Source organism: Balaenoptera musculus, chromosome 1 (genome assembly GCF_009873245.2).
Source record: "Balaenoptera musculus isolate JJ_BM4_2016_0621 chromosome 1, mBalMus1.pri.v3, whole genome shotgun sequence".
Lineage (NCBI taxonomy): Eukaryota > Metazoa > Chordata > Mammalia > Artiodactyla > Balaenopteridae > Balaenoptera > Balaenoptera musculus.
The window spans coordinates 66,151,286-66,175,370 of record NC_045785.1 but is presented as its reverse complement, the minus strand read 5'-3'; the positions used below and the strand labels follow the sequence as shown (position 1 = coordinate 66,175,370).

Sequence of the window (24,085 nt, the reverse complement as noted above, 5' to 3'; positions counted from 1 at the left end):
CCCGCCCTTTATCCTTCACATCAACCTTCAATACCACATTCTCGGTGAAGTCTTATGTGATTCCCAGGCCCGGCTGGGTCCCCCTATAAGTCCTCTCACAGCACTTATTCTTCTTTTAAATACTTTGAAGCCCTGGAATTATTTCTAACTATTTACTTCCACGTTTATAACTGTGTATAGTCACACCCTGTTAGGCCTGGCCATGCTGTGATGGCAGGGACTGTCCAGTGTGCCTACCACTCTACTTCCAGGACTTATAACACATAACAGGAGCTCAATACGTTGACTCATGGGTGTCTTGACAAAACCCTCACAAGCCTCATCTCATTTAATCCTCACTACGCCACTGGAAGGTAGGTGCCATTATTGCCCCCGTTTTATCAAGCGAAGAAACTGAGGCTTGAAGAAGTCAATTAATTTAACCATGTCTCACAACAGAGAATTCAAACTCCAGCCAGACGTGCCTGACACCAAAGCCAGGCCATTAACCATTAGGCCATACCCAGCTCCAGCTCTCAAGCAGAAGGCATGGAGGCAGGAATCAAATGGCATGTTGTGGTACAGAGAGACATCGAGATACAGTGGATAATGCATGTGCAACAGATTCAAGTTAAGCTCTTACTGAGGACCTGCCAGTTGCCTGAAAGTGGGCTGAGCACCTCTGATACGAGTCATTTATTCTCACAATCATACCATGGATTTGGACTTATTATCTCTGCTTTACAGTCAAGAAAGAGACTCAGAGAAGCTAAGTAACATGCCCACTCGCACAGCTGGTGAGCAGCAAAGCCAAGGTGAGCTGTAAGTCTGGACAATGGATTTCAGAGGATTCGGGAGCACGCTTTCTGAAGATCTCTTTTTTTTTTCTTGGTCCTATTCCCCAAGCTAAGTGCTGACTGTCTTTGGCCAATTGACATTGACAAATGTCCATTTCTAACAACTTTTTCTGACCAACTCTGATCTTCACTTAAGGGTTTATGATGAAAGCCTGATAATATTTAACTGAAACAATAATGGGCACCACTATGATTAAGTAGCATTTAGAAAAGGCAAACCAATAGAAATGCACAGACTCAGCATTAGGCACTACGTTAAACTGGCATCTGTACAGACTGCGTCCAAATCAAGGGGTGGCCTTTCAAGGCAAATTATGTGGCTCATTGCTGGGGCGAGCCAGAGTTGGAATAGCCAAATTACAGTTCAGCTCCTCAGTAAAATTGAATTTGACACCTCTTTCCTCAGGAGATTGGGAATTATCCTCCCAACATGTACTTTAGAACATCAGTGTGAGCCCATCTGCTATCTAAATTTAGATCTCAATACAGTGTGTAAAGCATCTTTCTGCTGTGGTCATTAGCAGAGAAAAAACCTCCAAAGGTCCCATCATTAAATGAAGACCCACGGCATCTATTCCATCCTCTAAGGAACCTGTCATTTCTTCTGCTGCTTTTAGTGAAGGACTGAGGGGAGGGGGCTGGGAAGCAGGCAGAGAAGCAGTGTTGACAGAGGGTCAGGAGACCCAGATGCCAGCCCCACTCTGCCGTACACTAGCTCTGTGACCTTAGTCAAATAGAAAAATCTCACGGTCACAAAGAATCTTTAAGGTCCGTTAGTTCAGACACGTTACTGATGTTTGAATCCCTTTAATAACATCACTGCTAAGTGTTGATTCGGTTTACGCTTTACACTCAAGTGATAGAGAAATCGTTACTTCCATTCCCTCTCCAGTGCTCTATAATGTCTGAGAACCCTGGAGAAGGCATCGTAACCCAAGTCTTGAAGGTTGGAGAGAACCTGAGGTCTGAAGGGCAACTAGCTCTTAACAATACTGGAGAGCAGGAAGAGGTCACGAGCCCATGTCTACAGAAAGAGTTATTAATTATTAATCAAGGTTAAGTGATTATGTAATGTTCCAAAAAATAAAAAGCAAAAGAGGAGTCCTTGACATAAGTGGCTTGCCTGTAGGATAAAAAGAAAACTCTTAAAACACTGAAACCATGTTTTCCACATTAAAGGTTTGACCATAGAGAAAAAGATATTTAAAGTATAACACCTACATATAATAAGTATAATAAATTGATCATATAGCAAGCTACTATAATTGTGGTTGTGGACTGGTGAAGGTCTACAAATTGTTATCAGGCTACAAGGAGACAGGAGTTTGCTTTAGAATGTAAATCAACTTTGTCACAAAGCGAGCTTACTGTTTGCTTCAGTCAATGTGTGTGTGTGTGTGGGTGTGCATGCGACGACTTTCTCAATGAAGGAAGCAGTGCATTGATTTACATTCTGGTGCAAGCCCCTTATCTTGGTTCAGACGGTGACAAACAGTTCCCAGACTGGCTACTTCATGGAGCACTGTCGGAGACTAATAAGGTAGCATTTCCCAATGGGACTCTGATGAACCTGTAGCATCTCTTCCTTCACTCTGTGAAGTACAACTTCCCCAAACCACCAAAAGCAGGAACATCTGTTGTCTTATTCAGAAGCTGATGCACTGTCTTATCTAGACTACGGTAGAGCCTCCTAGCAGGTCCCCCTGCCTTCAAACTATTCTGACACACGTTCAAGCCAGCCTCCACACTGCTACCACAGGAATTGTTTTGAAACATATCTAGACAATTACTCCCCTGCTTAAATTCTTTTGAGAGCTCCGCAATGCCTACTGCATTAGCTTTAACCTTTTGAGTTTAATCACCAACCATTCCCTTCTACCCCTTGACCTCCGCAAATTATTAGTCATTTTCTGAACACATTACATACTTTCATCCACCTGTGCTTTAACTCATATTGTCTCCTCTACTTGAAATACTCTTTCCCTTCTAATCCACCTATAAACTCCTACTCATCCTTTAATAGCCAGTTCAAATAATGCCTCCTCTGAAAGTTTCAACAACCATCCCAGAAAGAACTGTGTATTCAGACCCTCTGTGGGGTGTGTGTGGGGGGGGGCGGGGGGTAGTTCAGTGCCATAATTAACAGGGCAGGCTCTGGCTCTGGAACCTGACTCCACAACACCTATCTGCATAACTTTGGGCAAGTTATTTAACATCTCCTGCCTCAGTTTCCCCATCCATAAAACAGGAACAATGACAGTACTTCCTTCAGAGGGTGGATGTGAAGATTAAGTTAACTAACTCATGTAAAGCATTTAGCACAGTGCCTCATATAGTAAGTATTCCTATAAATTATTGAGTCAGGCCAATTAACTTCTCTAGCCTAGGAATTTGAAACCCAGTGACAGGGGCTCTTGGTGTTGAGGCACCTTTATGCACCTTTATGTAGTCTGGAGAGCAGGTCCATCAATGTCTGCTGCTGCAGTTTCTGGGGTTGCCCCTGGTCCCTACCCAGCCTGGGCTGGATGCTTAGGGACTGATTCATTCTTTGAGTAACTCCAGTATCTTTTAAAAATTTTAGTTTCTTCTTCTTCTTCCTCTCCCCCTCTTCCCCTTGCTCCCCCTCTAATCCCCTCCCCCTCCTTCTTATCCTTCTTCTTTGTTTATTTTTTAAAACTTAAGCCAGGAAGAATCAGCCTCTCTCTTGCTTACAGGTACCTTAGTTAGTGCAGGGATAACAGTAGCTATCGTATTGCTTATAAGGATTAAAAAAGATAATGTACAAAGCACTTAGAGCAGTGCCTGTCAGTGAGTAAGTACCTGGTAATTAGTAGCTTTTACTATTATCTAATGATAGCTCTTGGTATTTACCTAGTGTTTTATAGTGTAAACTACACACTCCTGTGTTGCTTGCTTATTCTCCTTAACAAATGGGTAGAAACGGTAGCCACAGTTTATGGATGAGGAAATGGTGAGGTTTAGGAGTATGCCCAAGATCATGAAGGTGGCAAGTGGCTGAGCTGGGAGCCCTACCAAGGCCCTTTGCTGACAAGTGCAGGGTTCTCACCACTGGTTCAGGCTCCCATGTGGTTTAAGCAGGGGTGAGTGGTGATGGAGTTGGGAGGCGGTTTCCTTTCCCACTTTCTGGGAATAAGAGTAGAGATAGGAAAGCACAGACACTTTCTAGGGGACAGAGCAGAACAGTCTGAATTGAAGATGGTGTCTCTTTCTGTGGTTATGATGAGTTAGGTTGGAGAATTTAGGCCTGGAGTCCTTTTCCGAACTGCCTTCTGAGCCACGGACAGTGCCTAGAGTCAGCCTGTTTCTACCTTCACCCATCTATAATATATCCTGCTGCATTTACTGAACAATCATTTTATTTAGAGCCTTTCATGTGCCAGACGCTGTGTTAGGGACAGAGATGAAAAGATAAATGATACCCATTAAAAGGTCTATCTTTTAAAAGCTTACAATATATTGGAGAAATCAGACATGAAAACAGTTAAGTATAATACAATATAGTATCAGAGAGCTGAAAACAAGTGTTTGGGAACATGGGACAGAACCACACTGCACAGACACCCACCTTTGCTGAGAAAGGGGACTGTTTAGTAAGCCAGCAGAATCCCATTAAAGGTCCATTATGTTCCCATTTTACAGGTGAAGACTCTGACCGTAGAGCGCTGTTTGCCCAAGGTCTAGCCAGGCTTATAATTGGTGGAGTCAGGTGTCAACCTAAGTCTCTGAAATTAAAGCAAGAACTCTGAGACTGCCCACTACACTGCCTGTTTCCCAAGACAATGGGTCCAGGAAATCGCCTCTAAGTATTCTCACTAAGGTGTCAAAAATAAACACGGATCCCTTCTTTATCACCTTCAGAGGCCACCTGGTGGGTGGATGTGAGCCAGCGGCTGCAGCCACATTGCCCGAGGCTTGGGTCCTGCCTCCCCCACTTATTAGCTTTGTGACTTTGAACAGGCCACTTAACCTCTTTGGGCCTCTTAGTGGGTTACTGTGAGGACTAAGTGAGTTAATACATGTAAAGGACTGAAAACCATGCCTGGACCGAAAGACCTAGAACAGCAAACAAACACAATACTGAAGAACAAAAAAATTAGAGGAATCACACTAAATGATTTCAAAACTTACAGTAAAGCTACAGTAATCCAAACAGCACAGTACTGGTGAAAGAATACACACATACATCAATGGAACAGAATAGAGAGCCCAGAAGCAGATCCACACAAATAGTCAAGTGACCTTTGACAAAGGAGCAAAAGCATTTCAATGGAGAGAGGATAGTCTTTTCAAGTAAAGGTGCTGGAACAACTGAATATCCACATGCAAAAAGAAAAAAAAAAAAGAAAAGCTAAACACAGGGTTTACATCTCTCATAAAAATTAACTCAAACTGGATCACAGACCTAAATGTAAATGCAAAACTATAAAATTTTTAGAAGAGAACAAAGGAAAAAATCTAGGCTACCTTGGGTTTGGAGATGAGTTTTTTAGAGGCATCGCCAAAAGCATGATCTAAATTGGACATTATTAACATTAAAAACTTCTGCTCTGCAAAAGACTGTTAAAAGAATGAAAAGAGAAGCCAGAGAAATTTGCAGGTATTTGCAAACACATATCTGACAAAGGATTTGTATCCAAAGAACTCGTATCCAAAGAACTCGTGAAACTCAATAGTAAGAAAGCCCAATAAAATGGACAAAAGATCTGAGCAGAGATTTCACCAAAGAAGGTATACAGATGACAAATAAGCCTATGAAAAAGATGTTTTACATCATTATTAGGAAATTACAAAATAAAGCAACGAGATACCACAGCACACCTTACAGCCATACCTATCAGAATGGCTAAAATACAAAAAAGAAAACTGACAATGCCAACTGCTGGCAAGGGGCCCCTGGTGAACGCTTCCCTGCGGGCAGCCAAGCAGGCTGACTGGTGGATAAAGCTGTACGCTGTGGAGAAGCACCCAAACGCTGTGGTGACGCTGGAGAACTGGCAGTTTGAAGAATGGGGAAGCCAGGTGACAGCAGTCTCATCGGACATGTGGGAATGGGTGGCTCCAGAGAAAGCGGGTACCATTGTCAGTGAGCTTCTGGGGTCCTAAGCTGATAATGAGCTGTCACCGGAGTGCCTGGGTGGAGCCCAGCGCTTCCTAAAAGATGATGGCGTGAGCATCCCTGGGGAGTATACCTCCTTTCTAGCTCCCATCTCCTCCTCCAGGCTGTACAATGAGGTCCGAGCCTGTCGGGAAAAGGACCGCGACCCTGAGGCGCAGTTTGAGATGCTTTACGTGGTACGGCTGCACGATTTCCACCAGCTGTCTGCACCCCAGCCCTGTTTTACCTTCAGCCATCCCAACAGAGATCCCATGATTGACAACAACCGCTACTGCACCTTGGAGTTCCCCGTGGAGGTGAACACAGTGCTGCAATGGGTTTGCAGGCTACTTTGAGACTGTGCTTTATCAGGACATCACTCTGAGTATCTGTCCAGAGACTCACTCTCCTGAGATGTTTTCACGGTTTCCCATCCTCTTCCCCATTAAGCAGCCCATTACCGTGTGTGAAGGCCAGACCACCTGTGTGCGTTTCTGGTGATGCAGCAATTCCAAGATGGTGTGGTATGAGTGAGCTGTGACAGCACCACTCTGTTCTGCTATTCAGAACCCCACAGGCCGCTCTTACACCATCGGCCTCTAGCCCTGCCTGCAAGTGTCTAGAGCCGTGGAAGCAGCTTCAGGTTCTGCCCCTGTAGCACAGAAGGTGCAGGAAGTACACCATCGGCTCTGATTTGCCTTGCCCATCAGGAAGGAGCTTTTCAGTCCACTTTCCTGCCTTACATCAAGATGGGCAAAGGATGAGAACTGCAGGGCTCACGCCACCAATCTGTGAAGACTTCAGGCCAAGGCATGAGGAATTCATGTTGGATCTGCGGCTACGCCAACAGGCACTCAGCCTCAAGTGCTCTCTGGGATAGCCCTGAGAACATGTGGATTGAACAAACTTTCAGCCCTTTTCCCTTCCCATCTCTGTTCCTATTTTGATGATTTTGTGTAAGGCAGAAATACAAATAAAGTGAGGTTATGGCCTTTCCTGCTCCAAAAAAAACCAAAATCAGTGGATTGGGGAAGGGTTAAATAGGTGAACTGGTGAAGCACAGAGAATTCATAGGGTGATGAAGCTATTCTCTATGACACTGTAATGGCGATGCCTGCATTTCTCAAAACCCACAAAGAGTGAACTTTAATATATGTAAATTATTTTTAAATCATGTAAAAGGTTAGGGAAATCCCAAGATGAAATGCAGAATGTGACCAAACAATCTAACTGTATTACAAACGTATGAAACAACCTCACTGAAAGGAGTGGAGAAAAAAAAAAAAAACCGGTGCTCTCTAAGCAACTTTGGAAATAAGGAGTCTGTAGAACTACAGCAAAGGAAACTGTACATAAGCAGCACCGTACTCTAGTGGATAAAGCTATTTTCCATGGGGGTCTTGTCAACAATTCTGGCACTGCTATACATGCACACTGGAACTGAACAATTAAGTAAATACATGGCGGATGGTGGGAGCCAAGTTTACCGTACTGTTGGAGTAGGAGATCACAGATCTCCCAGGGGAGGAGGCCAGAATGGTCCACGTGGTAACGGATTAGAACTGGAGACATCAGTATGCTCATGTTTAGCTTAATACAGATACAGATGGTTACATACAGATCAATTTATAAATTAGTACATACACATAATTTTCCCTGCTCTGTCCGCTGAGAGGGCCTCTAAGCGACAGCAACCCTGTAGCCACAAGAACACTTAGTGCCCAGATCTTGGTTTTAATACCACCCTCGGAGAAATGACTGATTCTAGAACTAGGGCAGGAGATGCTAAGATGAGCCTGGAGAATCTTGTGTCAGAAAATAAGAAAGTACTCAAAAGAACAACAACCATCTCACAGTGAGAGAAGTAGGTCAGAGGACACAGAGCAATGGAAAGAGCTCCCGGTGGCCAAAGCTGGAGCAATCTGAGCAACAAAGTCAAGTAATATTTTATGATAACCCAAAGTATAAAATAAATCTCCATGAATATCCATACTGATGTAAATAAACAACTGAATAAATAAATACATGGATGAGAAGAGATAAATTGCCTGGGCAGGAGAACTGCAAAGAATTTGTGTAGCTACTCTGCCCTCAAGAAGGTGAAGCATAACTCCCCACTCCTAAGTGTGGGCTCCACTCAGTGACTTTTTTCCAAGAACACAGTCTGGATACGGGGGTAGTAACTTTACAGGAAAGAAACCTGCTAAACACTACTTCAGCTAGGTGACAAAGGTCAACATCAACCATAACAAGTCATGTGGACAGTATGTGCCCTTGATAGGATGTGATGGGAATGACATTTTATCTCTGAGGTCTTCCTCTCAAAATCTGTAACCTCACTCTAATCATGAGAAAACCTCAGACAAATTCCAGCGGAGGGACATTCTAAAAAATACCTGACCAGCGCTCTTCAAAACTGTCAAGGTCATCAAAAGCAAGGAAAGTCTGAGAAACTGCCATAGCCAAGAGGCTCTTAAGGAGACATGACAATTAATATGATGTGGTATCCTAAATGGAAACCTGGAACAGAAAAAGCACAGTGGGTCAAAACTAAAGACATCCGAATAAAGTCTGGGCTTTAGTTAATAATAACGTACCAACATTGGTCTACTAATTGTGACAAATGTGCCATACTAATTTGTTAATAATAAGGGAAACTGGGTATAGGGTATATGAGAACTCTCTGTCCTGTCTTCACAGTTTTTCTGTAAATCTAAGCCTGTTCTAAAACATAAAGCTTATTAAAATAAACAAAAATAAACCATGCCTGGAGCATAGTAATGCTATATAATTATTAGCTAGTAAGGATGCTGGTAGTAATAGTCATGGATCAGGGGTGGGAGGGGGGAATATTTGCTATGTGAGTCCTTTATGCTCTTCCTGTGGAACTTTAGTTTCAAGGAGCCAGAAAGCAAGCTGTCACTGTGCTGGTGGCCAAGCAACGACCACTCCCAAAACCTATACCCCCAACAGGAATAGCACTGCCAGCAGCTCTACTGATTAACACTGGTGACTTTCTAGGGGGGAGTCACCCCTCATTCTTACAAGTAAAGGGCAAGTCACCTCACACATCCTCCAAGGCTGACAAATTTTTTAAAACAAGATTGGTGTAAATGCAAAGATGTCCATAAAGAGATGCCTTGTAATCTGGAGGAACTTCTGACCAAGGGTCAAGGAACTGACCCCATACAGCGGCTGCCAGATGACCTGGAAACACCAGAAGCCAGAATGGTGGTTTTTTTTAAATGGTAGCACTCCCTGATGTACTGAGTGAGTGAAATATGGCTTGCATTTCCCTTGCTTGAAATTTTAAATCCTCTCTAAATGGAAAATCTCCTGTCAGGCTGACCCACACCAACCATGGGTACTCTCCAGCTCTCCCAAAGTAAACAGGATCAACACAGAAGATCTAAGTCTTCATCTTCCACCAACCTCCATACAAACCTGCTGCAGCCACATTTACACCAAGTATGGGGGGCAAAGGAGAAGAGCAGACTGGAGGTACAGCACTTCAAAAGTAGACGTTGCTTCTGCAAGTGTAAAAAAGCCCCAGGGCTACAATCACATCTCATTGATGAAACACAAATAAGCAGGGACTGACTATGCTTAATTTACAACAGAAGTTTCCAGATACTAATCTTCCCATTCCTGTCTGGGCTGGAGAGTGTTATGTTCATAACACACCTTTAGAATGGAAGCTGAGACACAAAGTAGCATCTTAAATGCAGTGTGCTTCTGGGAACTTCCTGAGAAGCAACCAGTTTTTCCCAGGTACTATCGCTCTAAGAGTGACAAGAGTGCCCTCTAGTGGGAAAGAAAGGGTCCTGCATGCAGGGTATAAACCTTGTGCCTGACACCTCGCTAACCTGACCTTTGCAGGTTGCGTTCATGCTGTTGGTTCCTGCTCTCTGTTTTCTCCTTTTCATTATCTTGATGGTGTTCCAAGAGAATAGGCCACACCCCGTATACAAGAAAATTCGTGGGGGAAATAAATATACCCAATTTCAGGCGGACTGGGCCAGGTTCAGCTTTACTTCTCTCCTGATTAGCATCTACCTGGCTTATAGCTCATCTTCGACACTGAAAAGTCCACTCAAACCACAGACAGCTGATATCTCCTCACCACTAATACAGACCAAGCCAACTCGTTAAGCCAGTAGGAAAGGTCCTAAAGAACACACCCAAATGGGGAAAGTTGCCCATTTCCAAGGGGCCCAACTCTGGGCAAATACCAAAAGGGTGAATATTTCTTGATTTTAACAGATCTTTCTCTCAAAAACAGCAGCCCAGAGCACTACCCCAGACGGAGGAAAATGAGAAATGAAGGGGCTCAGAGTCGATGGCCTGATATAGAATATGGTTGTCCCCGTCCTGTCACTTCCTTAGAAGGCAAAAGTAAGTCACTCAAAGAAAGTCATGTTTATTTTTTTAAACAAAACACATTTTGAGTTCAAAAGTTGGCAACACAGAGCAAGCTATACCAACAACAAAACACAGAAAGGTCTGACTTTAGAGAGTAAAAAGTGGATCCCCTTGCCCGGACTCATTCCATGCTTTATTGAAGTGAATGAGGATTATCCCCAATTGAAATCCCTTCTGTCAAACAGGTTTGTTAACCAGAAGTTACCAGTTGGTCTAATTTGCACACACAGGCAGGTGATGCCCGGAGCTGGGAGCAGTTCTAGTGGGTGGTCCATCTCCCCAGGGGCTCACAGGTACTCTCTAGCCAGCCCAGAGCTATATAGGGACCCAAGGGAAGAGGCAATGGAACGCCTGGCTTAGTTAAAGTTATTCCGGCAGCAGAAAAGGGTAGGGCAGGGGAGGAGAGCATTATCAGTGTCTTTCAAGAACAGGCAACTTCATATGACATGCGAAGAGGCAACAGCCACAGGAAAAAAGATCACAATAATATTCAAAGGAATGCAAATTAAAGCAATGACGTTATATCATTTTCTACTTATCAGGCTGGCAAAATAAAAAAAGAATGACACATCCGTAACTGAAGAAGATCTAAGGGAAGAGATACCAGAAACTACTGGAAAAGGGAGTATAAAAACGGTCTCCCCGTTTCTGGAGACCAGATGCATCCAATGCCTTAAAAAAATGTGCTGACCTTAAGACCCAGCAATTCCCTTCTGGGAATTCTAAAGAAAGACTTGGACAAGCTTTTCCAATATGAAGACCCCTTTTCCAAAAGTTTATAAGTGATCACATAGTAGGACTTAAACTTTGGGCCTCAGATAAATAAGAAAATGGAGACATAACTCAGCAACCAAAATGCATCCAAGAATTAAGAGAAAATGTAGATGGAATCTCCAAGCCTTTTCTCCACTTTTACGTGGTCTTTGGCTAATCCCATGATTAGCCCAAACCTCAGAATCATCTGTCATGTTTGTAGCCAGTCCCATGAGTTCAGAGTCACACCCAGGCATTTTATTTCCAATGTGAACACTTCCGGTCTGCTAGGGGCTTTGCTTCTGCCGGAGGCCACAGTCAGCATCCTCAGCCTGTGTTCCCCTTGGTGTAAGCTGGTTATGGTGCAGGCTGCTTAAAGCCTCTGGCTCAGCCTTGGGAATCACACAGGTGCTTCACTCTCAGCATTACCAAAGGCTTGTGGGCATTTCGGAATCGAAGAGCAAGCCCGCTCTCACCTAACACAATGCTTTATAAGCAATCCTGACCCTTTCATCCAGAGGAGCTCCACAAATGCATGATATGCACAAAGGCACATGCGTCATCGCACCTGGCGGGACATGTTGAGAAGCTGCTCTTCTGTGATAAATGTTTCCTCTGCATCTTAAATAACCTGGATATTAATAAGCCATTGTTAAGGTGATGGCTGTCAGGCTCTTCTAGAATGGATCAGCCTTGTCCTTGGAAAAGCAAAAAGCTAGAAGCCCAAGTAAACACTTAAGACATGACAATGACAAAAAGACAAGAATAATGAATACCTTCAAAAATATGATCTTCCTGGGAGACTTTATTTACACATTCAGCCATTTTTTGCTCTTTCTCTGGCTCTCAGGATTGAATCCCTTTGACAATTTTTCACTTAGAAAAAGACCAACAAATCCACGACAGAAAGGGAATATTGTTCCATTAATCTGATACCATACGGCTCATAAATCATTACAAATTTAGATTTCTGCCTTGAGTAGCCAAGTGGAAAGAGCACTAGAACCGGAGTCAGGGAACCTGGATCCTTGTGACCTTGAATCTCAAGAACTGGCTCTGTGACCTTGAGGCTCAGTTGCTTTTCTGAGTTTTGGATTCATTCTCTGTAAAGAAAATGACTAAGCTCCTTTGGACAGTGAATCTGGGATAACAGCTGTAGCAGAGCTGCCGGTGCTACACCACATCCCCGTGGGCTTTATTACTTCACCCCTTGCATCTCTTTGCCCGAGGCTGTCTGGCCAGCAGATCCTTCACGTCTCAGGTGGGATAACCCAGAGGCACCTGTGCTACACTGTATCCCAGACCTTCCCGGTGGGATCAAGTGTCAGCTGTCCACAGGGACAGCTTTCTTGATAACACGTCCTTTGCTGACATCCTTCCTCCTGTCTCATTCCTCACTTCGCCGCCACTGTTTTCGGGATCCTCTCCCATATAACTAATGCACCCTGGAATTCTTGTCTCAGGTTCAGCTTCTGTGGAAACCCAAACTAGAGCAGGGGGTTATGTGCCTTTCTATCAGGGTCTCGGTCTTTGCAAATGGCCTGTCCTGAAACAGTTACTCTTTCCTTGTGATGTAAGGAGTAGGTAATTTTCTCCAGAGCTGACAGGAATGCAAAGTTTCGAGAGTGACACAGCTTAGCTGTGTATCTCCCTCTAACAGGGGAGTTCTGATGGTCCTCCTGACACCTAGCAGAGTCCTCACCTAGGAATCCCCAACAAAGGCAGAGGGCAATGATCCGAAGACATCACAACACAGGGCCACTCTCCCACTTCCTGGGCTCCCTGTTCCCTCTCTGATAGGGACCCCCAAGGTGTTAATACACGCTTAGAAAGAGGCCTAAATGCCAGAAATGTCAGGATTACAGCCCAGAGTGTAACAATGCTACAGAAGTCCCGGCTCCACTGAGACCAAGACAACCCCTGGCTTGGCAGAAATAGGCTCAGCTACAGCCAAGATCTGCTGAAATAGTCACCTCTGGTTCCCAGCCTGCTGTATGTTCAGGCCACCGTTTGACCATCCCTGGAGAAATCTTTGCACCCAGTCTGAGGTGCTGTCATCATCCAGATAAAACAGATGGAAACCAAGCAGTGAGTGTACACTGTTTACCCATCTCCGTACTCATGCATCTGGAGATGCTTCAGTGTCCCACCATCACCCCACCCCTGTGCAAGCCACACTCACAGGGGATCTGCTGGGCCTTGCGAGTTTAAGCAGTGCTGCTTTCCATGGCTGGCTGCAGAAAACTGGCACTATCCACAGAAAATCTTAGATCACAAAGGGAAAGACATGATGAAGAGAGAACATGCTAAAGCTCCAAGGAAATTTCAGTAAGGGAGATGTGAATGAGCAAAAGGAAAAAGACAGGACGAAACCTCTCCACTCACCGATTTCACCGTCACCAGAAGAAAAGTAAACCTGATTCATCACTGTTGGCTTTACTTGACACCTTTAAAGAAGAGAGGAAGTAGGAACAAAAGAGAAAAGGTAAAAGAGGAAAGTTGAGGTCAACTTGAAAGATGTATGCCTTTCACACCAGAGCACTCAACATAAAAGCCAGTCCCCCAGGCAGTGATTGGTGAAGATCCCTTCAGGAAATATAAAGAAGTTTCCCTTCAGGAAATATAAAGAAGCTCTTAAATTGGGACTGAAAATGTGATCTTCAGTGCTAGAATATCTTAGAGATAATCTATCCAGTCTCCTCATTCTGCAGAGGAGGAAGTACAATCCAGAAATGCACAGGACCGTGTGTGGAAATGTGAAGAAATCTGCATTCTCCTGAGCAGATCTGGCACCACTGCCGGAGTACAAACTCAGGTCATCTCCATGCTCTCGGGAGGGACGTCAAGCATTCATCTCAAGGGCACAAGTGAGACGCAGATGCTTGGAGAGCACTGCTGCAGTCTACTTTGTGCAGCCTGAGACACAAATGGGGCTTACTCTACTGGAACCCAATGTTGGGTTTGTTCCATTCATTTATAAGTGAATGAAATGAGATTCTTACTTAAGAATCTCACCACATCATCCAAGAAGTGTCACCCAACGTACTAAACAACTCATAAAGGCCCTCCTTTGCTTAAAGGTCTGCTTATAGACTAATAGGGAATGCCAGATCCCAGGAAATAGACACCTTTCCACTGCACTTCTTGTACAAGCCTCTTCTTTTAAATGCCTGGACATGGCAGACTGAGACCAACTGAGGAGCCCTGCTCCTCGCTTTACTTAGTTGAATGGCTTTTGAAGGCAAAATCCTGCATTTTTGTCTTTGAAACGAAAATGACTTGATTATTATGTGTCAGGCACAGAAGGATGAAAAAGATTCAGGCCCTAGGACCCCAGATGCCAGAAAGGCTGAGAGCATCATCCACACTGTCCTGGCCATTTAGAGAGTGATCACCAGGTGCTACACACTGTGCTCCAAATTTCACATGAATTATCTCATCTGGTTCTTGCCACAACACTATGAGGCAGTCACGCTATCCCCATTTCACAGATGGAGAAACTGAGGCTTAGGAAAGGAAAATAACTATGGTTACACAACTAGTACATGGGAATCTGACGACGAAAGTCTGCCTGGTTCCCAAGCCTTTGCTATCCTACGTCCCAAATAAATATATATTTTTATTCATTTGGTTAATCCCCAACTTGGAACAGAACAAGTCATAGCTGGTGATACATGAATAAATGGAAAAGCTGTATTAGAAAAGGCCTGGGGGATTAGAGAGGGTTTATGAGAGAGAGGACAAGTTATGGATTGGCTGCTGCTGAGTCCCCTGGGGACAGGAGACAGGCTGTGGAAGAGAAAGAATGACACACTTTCTTGTGGCTCAGTGGAAAGCCCATGTCAGCAGCCTTAGAACACACACAGGGCTTAGAGCTGCCCGAGAAAATGTACTTTGCATAAAAGAGAATTGCAATTTCCCAGCATTTGTTTATACATGTGGGAGTGTCTGAATTTTCTCTGAGGGAAGGGAGGGGAAGCAAATAACAAAGAGAAAGAATTAAAGATACTGGGGAAAAAAATTTAAACAGAAATTTTGCTGGGAAGTGGGAAACCTGTTCGCCCAAAAGAGGGAAAAAAAAGAATGAAATGTGCAAATGAAACCAAAAAGAAAATCAACTCATCGAGCCCCTGGCCACCCTCCCATCTGTCAATTCTTAGCCCATCCTCTCCTAACGTAATGAGCAGCTGAAATTTTTGCAACCCAAGCTTTGTAACATACCAAAGAAATGTCTTCTGGGAAAAAAGAAACATTGGAGAATTAAAAGTTCCCGGTAACAGACTGTTGATGTCAAGCATTCACGTCAAAGGCTCAAGTGAGGATGCAGAGGCGTGACAGCACTGCTGCGGTCCACCCTATGCAGCCAAGACACAAACAGGGCTCACTTTACAAGAAGCACAATCTTGGGTTTGTTCCCTTCATTTATAAATTTATTGAGCATATTCCACAGTGACGTAAGAGGCAAACATGAATACCCCAGGATCCTTTTTCAGCTTAAAAGTAACTTTACTGCAAGGCTGACTGTATTTACTGACAAGACAGGTATAAAGAACAACATTCCAAAGAGAGGGATCCTTACAATGAGAGAAGGGTCATGATTAGAGAAGACTCTTTGGAAGAAATGGTACTTAGGTAGATTCTGAAGGGTGTAGAGAGATGATGTCAGATCAAGATGAAGGGCTAAAAGAAGTGAACAAGAACAAGGAAAGAGCAGAGAATCAACACTGAGCACAGGCAGGAGACAAAACTGAGAACGCTTCATCATTCGTTCAATCTATATTTGAAACATTTACTGAGCACCTACTACTTGTTAGACACTGTTGTGGATGCTTGGGATACACACGAACAAAACAAATATCCCAGTCTCATGGAGCGCACGTTCTAGTTGAGGAAGACAAGCAATAAACAAAACAAATAAATGGTACAGTCAGGATGCTGAACTCTGGGGAAGGGAGAAGTGTGGTTGCCAGCTGGTTGGTCCAAGAGGATCCTGAATATCAGGTTAGGGTGTTTGAATTTGATTTCACAGACACTGAAGAGGCAAAGGAGCTTTTCTGAGAAAATGTCTTGGCAGTAAAATCAGTGATCAGTAGAGGTTAGTTATTGTTGGTGGTGGTGAATTCAGGACGAATTTAAGAATACTAAATTTGCAGCAGCACATGAGATCGTTAGACACAGCATAGGACAGAGAGAGGCACGTGGGAGAGATACTAAGGAAGAGGTCCTGAAGTACATTCCACTGAACACTGGTCTTGCTAGATACTTCCTAAGAGGGTTCTACCAGGAAAGAAATTTCAAAATAAGACACCCAACAACCTAACCCCCACCTGGCAGCATAGTAAAGGTTCTGAGTTGTCCTGTGGTTAAATAAACAAGCAGAACGATGTTTAATTCTGTCTAAATCAGCAATTTGCACTCTTTCCTGACCAATTCATTTTTTTAGGGGTCAAGAAGAGCAGAATACCTATTAAAACCTGGCAGGACAAAGTTTGGGAACTGCTGATCAAGTGCGAAAGTAATCAAACCCTGTAAATTCTAAGGAGAGGATGGATTTGCGAAGGAGAGAAGCAGCTGAATGGCAAGCTGAGGCAAACGCCTGATGGGAGTAGCCAGGAGAACAGGGAGGAGGGCAGAGGAGAAGCCCTCAAAGTCAAAGAAGACAGGAGGATGCCAAGACGCCACTAACACAGAATTCTCAAAAACATCTCAATCAAAAGTTGAGGCACCTTCTGGGAAGGTGCAATGAACGCTAACTGACTTCTTCTGAAAGCCTTCCATCTGGCATCAATGAAAACAAAGAATTAAGAAAGGGATAATCTTCCTTTTATAAAAACAGAGAAGTTACAGCTTCAGACAGGCAGCATCCTAGATCACGCCTGCAATCAATCCTGAAGGGATGGAGAAGGACAGTGCATTTTGAAAAAGCAAGAAAACAAGAAAGTGTTGTTTAGAATTAAGCCTTGTTTAAGCAGGCTAGGAATGTAAAGAACATCTTAAATCATCAATCTTGAAAAGCACATCTTGTCCACTCACACAGACATATATAATTCAAGCATCTCTTGTCCTCAGCTGCTTACAGGCTGTCTGTATTTATTAAATTGCCCTTTACACCTTTCAGCTGGCAATAGGTTTTAAAAAGCAAAGACCCAGGAAGCCATTTCTGTTTATTTACCAGGTTGTCTTAGAAGACCAGTACAGATCCAGATTATCAAAGTCACCTCCTAATCAGAGAGCAAATTTATAAATTAATCATTTAATCACTTACAAGTCCACATGGGAAAATAACTCAGAATAACATAAATTTCTTTTCTGATCCCACTACTCAGGAAAAGCCATTGAGAAAGCAGAAGATGATTTACACATGTTAAAATTTTAAAGCCCCTATTAAACTGTCATGTGAAATTCAAATTTATCTAATTTTTCAACACATATAGAATTTACTCTCTAGCTCATAAATCCCAGCAATTCTGTGATGTCATTACTACAGCATTAATGCAGATATATCTATTTAAAGAGCCATGCAGTCCTAAATCAGAAGTGAGTTTCAAGTCACTAATTATTACCATAATTTAAAAAGAACAGTACACCTGAATAGTATTTTGACCCAGAGGTGCTTCTCAAACAGTAATGTGAGGAACTTATTAAGCTGCAGAGTCTGATTCAGTAGGTCTGAGGTGGGGTCTGGGATTCCACATTTCTAACAAGCTCCCCAGAGATGCCCATGGTGCTATATATACCGCACTCTTTGAGTGGCAAAGCAATGGACCATCTTCCAGGGCTGAGGCTTAATGGGAGGCAGCATGGCTAGATGAATTAAGCTGAAAGTGAAAGTGACTGAACTGCTCTCTTAGTCTGCCTGGTGAATCCTGTTGAACCTTCTAGAAAAGTGTTGCCGCCCCTTCTGTTTAGTTACACTTGGAAAGCTCAGGTTCTAAAATCATACATACAAACTGTGGAAGAACAAATGCAAGGGAGAAACATGAAATTGTAATAATAGTGTAGTGTTGGTGCAAGACTCTGTACTCTGAGCTGCTAAGAATAATAAAGAGGGGGATTCTTAGCTTATTCTGGGTTAAGGTACAGGATTCAGGTTTCCCAGCTGATTCTTAGGACCGCACAAGTTCTAGACAAGCTACTGCAAGATAAGCATTCTTCTCATTTTGCAATAAAGGAATTGGAAACACAGAAGATGCACAAGTCCACTCAACTCATAACAGAACTAAGATTCAAACCCAGGAGGTCTTCTGACACCAAGAAGGAAGCTCTTTCCTCTATATTACACAACATGCCAAGGAGAGCCCCAAACCACTGTTGGTAACCAATATTTGAGAAAATCATTGATGTCAAACTTTCAAGAAATAAAAATATCAGGAACTGTAGACTAGATTGCTTAACAAAATTGGGGGCGGGGAGGGAAAGTGGAGTGTTGTACTTATTAAAAGAGGTGGTGAACATTAGAAGCTGGCACAGGTTCACTGTCCAGATGAAATGAAGGCTCCGCTAGGGCAGGAGGGATGTGTCCCTGTCTATTTTCCTCACTGCTGATCGCCAAGATCCTCAAGCTGTGCTTAGTCTACAACAGGTACTCAATAAATATTTGTCCAATGGCTGAACAAATGAATGAACCAGAAAGAGGCCAACACACTCCAACATTTATTGACCTCCTAGTAGGGGCCAAGCACTATGGATGTAAAAATAAATAAGATTCAGTCCCTGACTGACTTCCCTGGTGGTACAGTGGCTAAGGTTCCGCGCTTCTACTGCAGGGGGCACAGGTTCGATCCCTGGTCGGGAAAATAAGATTCTGCATGCCACGCGGAGCGGCTAAAAAATTAAAAAAAAAAAAAAAAGATATAGTACCTGACTACAAACAGTTAACATCTGTTTTCTTAATAATACTTTGGAAAGAAAGCTATGTGACACTTGATGTTCTGATTGCTCCTTTCTCCTTCCCTTTTCTTGGCCTCTGAGCAGACATTAGGGACACTTCTCCATCCATTGGGGCCGAGCAGCATGCTTCCTCATCCTCTCATTCCGTGCCCAAGAGCCGGCTGTTATACCCGAGCCCTCCTTTCTCAGTGAGGTATTGTGTTGAAGTGAGAAAAACATGGGCTCTGGAGTTTTAAAAACCTGGCTCTTTAATTGAGTGCTTCTACGTACTGGAGACTGCTCTGAGCACGTTACGGGTACCAATCATTTCGTCCTCACAGCAACTGTGCAAGGGGACATCACACCATTTCACAGATGAGGAGACTGAGGCCCAGAAAGGCTAGGGACTTGCCCAAGGTCAGCCAGCTAGGAAGTGGCCAAGTGACCTTAAAACCTGGACAATCTGGCTGTAGAAGTCATTCTTCTAACCATTCTCCAAACTACCTCTCAAAGTGCAGGCGCTGGTGATCACGCTGTCAGATTCACAGTCTTCATCTCAAGCACATGTTCAGTACCTGAGACTGAGTGGCAGCGATCCCATCTGCTTCGGTAGGAAAGACAGTCTTTGTTTCTCTTCAAAAAAAAGGCTCCATACTGCTATTAGATAACAGTTTTTCTCCCCAGAAGTTCTTATCTCAACATGGGAGTCAGCCAAAGAGTAATTTACTGAATTGTTTGAAAAATGTTCATGCCTTCTCCAACATGAAGAGGCAAGGAGAAAAAAAGCCATAGTGTTTGGTATTATATTCTAACAGAACCGTTCAATTTACTTTTTCTTTCACATGTTTTAAGTCCTCTTCTGGATACAACCTTTTATGAGAGGGACTACTTGAGAAAAAAATGGATGCTGTTAAAGTCTGTCTCACCACCATGTCCTGAACACCACATTTCAAATATATGCACAGAGACAGATAGACACACACATATACACACACACATATACACAGACACATCCACATCCACATAGACGCCCACACACATACACAGACATACGCATACTGTAGACACATGCACATACACACTCGGCTTGGTTAGAAGTCCACATTGGGTCCTGGGCAAGTACCTTTGTGATCATCTAACAAGGTTTTGACAGATGAGTTTGCTAATGAGACTGTCACACAACTGGAGAAGAACTGCAAATTCTATAAGCACTGTAAACATTCTCCTGTCTTTAAGAACAGAAGACAAGTTAGTGGTAAGGAGATGACTTTTTAAATAAATCCAAAGTTAGTTTTAAATCCTCTACTGCCAAGATCCATTTCATGAAATAAAAATAGGTTCCTTCCCACCACCCAGAAAGCCTACCATAAGGGTAAACGGAATAAGTTCAATTTTTCTAAAAACTGTTTTTAAAAAAATCACTGTCACTAGTTTAGGCATCTAATTTCTTTGTGATTGGAAAGTAATCCCTCCTGTGCCCTCTCCCTGCTCTGACTTCAGGCCAACATATTCATACAGAACAAAGCCAAAGAAATAAAAGACATGGTGTACCCAGATGTAATCCTCTACGTGAATTGACTCAGTGTGGCTCGCAGTAATGTGGTCCTGAAACAGATGCAAAATTCAGAAAAAAAAAAAAAATCAGGTCTTCAAGACAGCGAAGCGTGGCCACTACCAGCAAGTTCTGCCCATTTCCCTCACCAGACAGCCAAAGCTGGCCGCTCCCTCACTGGCTGAAAAGGTCCAAAATGATTTTTCAATATCTTTAGAAAGACTACAAGTTCTCTGATAAAGCATTTAAAGTCTTTCACGGTTTTATTCCCACCTTCCTCATTGTACAGTGGCAGAGATGACTGTCTCCCTTTTTCTCTTAGCAACAGATCTTGCCACCCTACCAACATTATCACTCCTCCTTGCGGGGAGGCACGCACGGCCAGACATCTTAATTCTGTGCTTCAGAGTGCCGCGTAACTTCACATCTCATCATGGAAAGGAGGCTGCCTTTCCTCCGCTTCCCCATGGCTAGCAGTGGCAAGCCAGCCGTGACCACATATATGCACACAGACAACACGCTAGGAGATGATGAAGCACCAAGATAAAAGAAGCCCATGTCCCTGGAAGACACCTTGGACAAAGGCAACTATCCTTTCTAGATACCCAGCTACACCTGTATTGTCGTGTGAAAGAGAAACAAACTTCTATTGGATTTAAGCCCCCGACTTTTTAAATCTCTGTTCCAACAGCTTAGCCTCTTCCTTAACGAATTCACTCATCCTGGACTTGCATCCCAACCAAGATAGAATTTTTCCAACCTTCCCAACATTCCCTCCCATCTCCATGTCTTCGCTCTCGGGGGTAACTGCCCCTTACTGGGATGTCCTCTTCATGACTAAATGTATTCATCCTCCAAGGTCTAAGTGCTCTCCTCTCTCCCCTCTGAAGATTTGTCCACTTACAGATCCCTCTTTCTTAGAGATTCTGTTGCCCTTTCAATCTGAAGCTTTGGCACTTGATCAGGTACTAACTGGAACGGACTCCAATTGTTTCATGGGTATTTTCCTTCATCTCTTCCTGGGAGGGGCAATGCAGTGTATTGTTAAAGCCTAAAATACCACACTGCCCCTCCCAGGAAGACATGAAGGAATATATCCTTAAATCATAGTTGCTGTGACAAGAATGAAGCACGCTAAAATATTATAATGAAGATGCTCAAAGAATTTTATTTCTCCGTTTCATTTCCAGACAAGAGGAACTGTACATGTTATTTATTTCCCCCAAAACATAGTTATAGAACTTGGCATACAACAGGGATTTTAATAAGTGTTTTAAATTGCAAAAACCCTCATGTATCTTTTAGGCTTTTTCTGCCACAAGCAAACATGATGCTGACCATCTGCATAAAAGATAAGCTTTAGTCTTTCACAATTAAAAAAAAAAAACACATGCTTTCTTTTGTTCAATCTTGACTCCCAAGATCTGACCTGGATTCTCTAGATGTTCAAGTGACTTGAGCACAAGCCTCACAGGGGACTTGGGGGACACAAGAGGAGCTATTTGCTTCAGAGCTGGGCTGGAAGGAATATTAGACCCTTTCAGTCTAGCATGCCAGTAGCTGTGGTCACCTCTCAGCCTGTCCAGAGGTAGACGGACATGCAAACTCACTTCCTCCCTGTGTTACAGACAAGAGGAACTATCACTTATTCAGAAATGGGACAGCTCTCAAAACTCATCTCCACTGCAGAAATCCCTGGCTATGCAGGGTGTTCCAATTCAGCATTATAAAATAGACCATGCCGGCCAATAAAAACATGCTTTAGGCCTGCCACAAAGGAGACTAGCGAGCTCCCTGGTGCCAGCTCAGTAGACGGAGCCGCCAGGGACATCCCAGCATGGGGCGCTAAAACCACATCTCCAGGCTCCCCCCCAAAAAATGCCCTCCATTCATTCCTGCTTTCATCCAGATTAACTCATCATTCATTATTTCAAGAAATACTTACTGAGTTGAGTACCTACTAGAGGCAAGTCATCAAGCATACAACAAGAAACAAGACAAAGCCTCAAGGTTGTTACAATCCTGAAAGAGGCAGAAATAAACAGGTGATTTCAATATAATCTGATAAACAGTATGCTAAAGGAAGTACAAGGATCTGTGGGAGTGGCTAGAGGTGAGCACAGGCAGGTAAACAGGGAACCATCTGACTTCCAGGAGCTGCGGGACGGGACCTAATGCCCTTCAGGCTCCAGGGAGGTCTTAAGAGCCACCCCTTTTTTGATCCTTACCTGGCAAAAGAAAGGCCTTCCTTACCTCAGCAGCATTCATTGCAAGGGCGGCCAAAAGAAAAAGGGGCATGAATCACCCGCAGTGTTCATGAAATACCTTATAAATGCCAAACAGGTAGAATGCAAAACTCTCTGCTCAAGGGATCTTGATACCTACTTGCACAGAGCATCAGATGAATCCCTTTCACCGTGAAAATCAATAAGAGCTGAGGCAAGAGTCAGGCAGGGGAAGGAACCGCTCCTGCAGTCAGAAAACCAAAATGAGACCAATTATATTGTTCAAGAGCCTAGTTTTCACGGTGAGAGGCACCACATGTACAAACCAGTGATTGACAGATACATCTAACATGCGCATTGAGCAAAGCAGGGAGGAAGTAAAGAGGTTCTCTTGTTTTGGAATGGGGATTGATCTTATTCCTCCTCAAGATGGGTGGGGATTCAGATCTTCAGATATTCACATACTATTTCCATCCTATTCTGCTTTGTACTTCCTCTATCACTGGGAAAGAGACAAGCGTGGAATTTCAGAGCTAAAATCTTGGAGATCATCTGGCCAGACGCTCACTTACGGGTGAAGAATCTGGGGTCAGAGAAGGTAAGTGTCTTGCCCTACTGGTTAGTGACAAAACCAGAATTAGAACTCAGGCCCTGAATGCTCACTCAGGTGCTTGTCCCCACTAATCCCCTTTGAGCCCAGAAACCTGGCACTAGACAAGTACTTATCTGGGAAAGATTATGCTTTGCTTAGAGACCTTTTTCCTTTAATACCTCTGTCTCTCTGAGAATCTATGTCACAAAGACATAGCTATCAGGACAAAAGCTGCTGCTGTTTAAAAGCTTTCAGCCTGGCTTCCTACAGGGATAGAGCCCAAGGAGTGAATCTGCAAATGGAAAAAAAGAAGCCACTGTCACCAAATAAATGTTTCTTCCCAGGAAACAGGAAATGTGCATGTAAGAGTGTATGTGTGTGTGTTTAGATGTGTATATACATGCATATATACATGCATGTGTATGCTCTTACGTGTATTTGTAGCTATGTGAATGTGAGAATGCTATATAAGTACATATGTGTGTCTGAGTTGTGAATGTGTGTGTGTGAAGGTTTCATTTGTGAATTTGTACGTATTTGTCTTTGTCCATTTAGGCTACTGTAACAGAATACCATAGACTGGGTGGCTTATAAACAACAGAAATTTATTCTTCACAATTCTGGAGGCCAGAAGTACAAGATCAAGGTGCTGGCAGATTCAGTGTCTGGTGTCAGCCTGCTTTCTGGTTCATAAATGACTGTCTTCTCACTGTGTCCTCA

The 24,085-nt window shown here is 43.4% G+C and overlaps 1 protein-coding gene and 1 pseudogene across 2 annotated transcripts in view; one reads left to right on the top strand and one right to left on the bottom strand.

Moving 5' to 3' along the window:
- Positions 1-24,085, bottom strand: part of ST6GALNAC3 (ST6 N-acetylgalactosaminide alpha-2,6-sialyltransferase 3) — a 465,047-nt gene that overhangs the window by 377,105 nt on the left and 63,857 nt on the right. The window lies entirely within an intron of this gene.
- Positions 5,727-6,555, top strand: LOC118900224 (annotated as a pseudogene).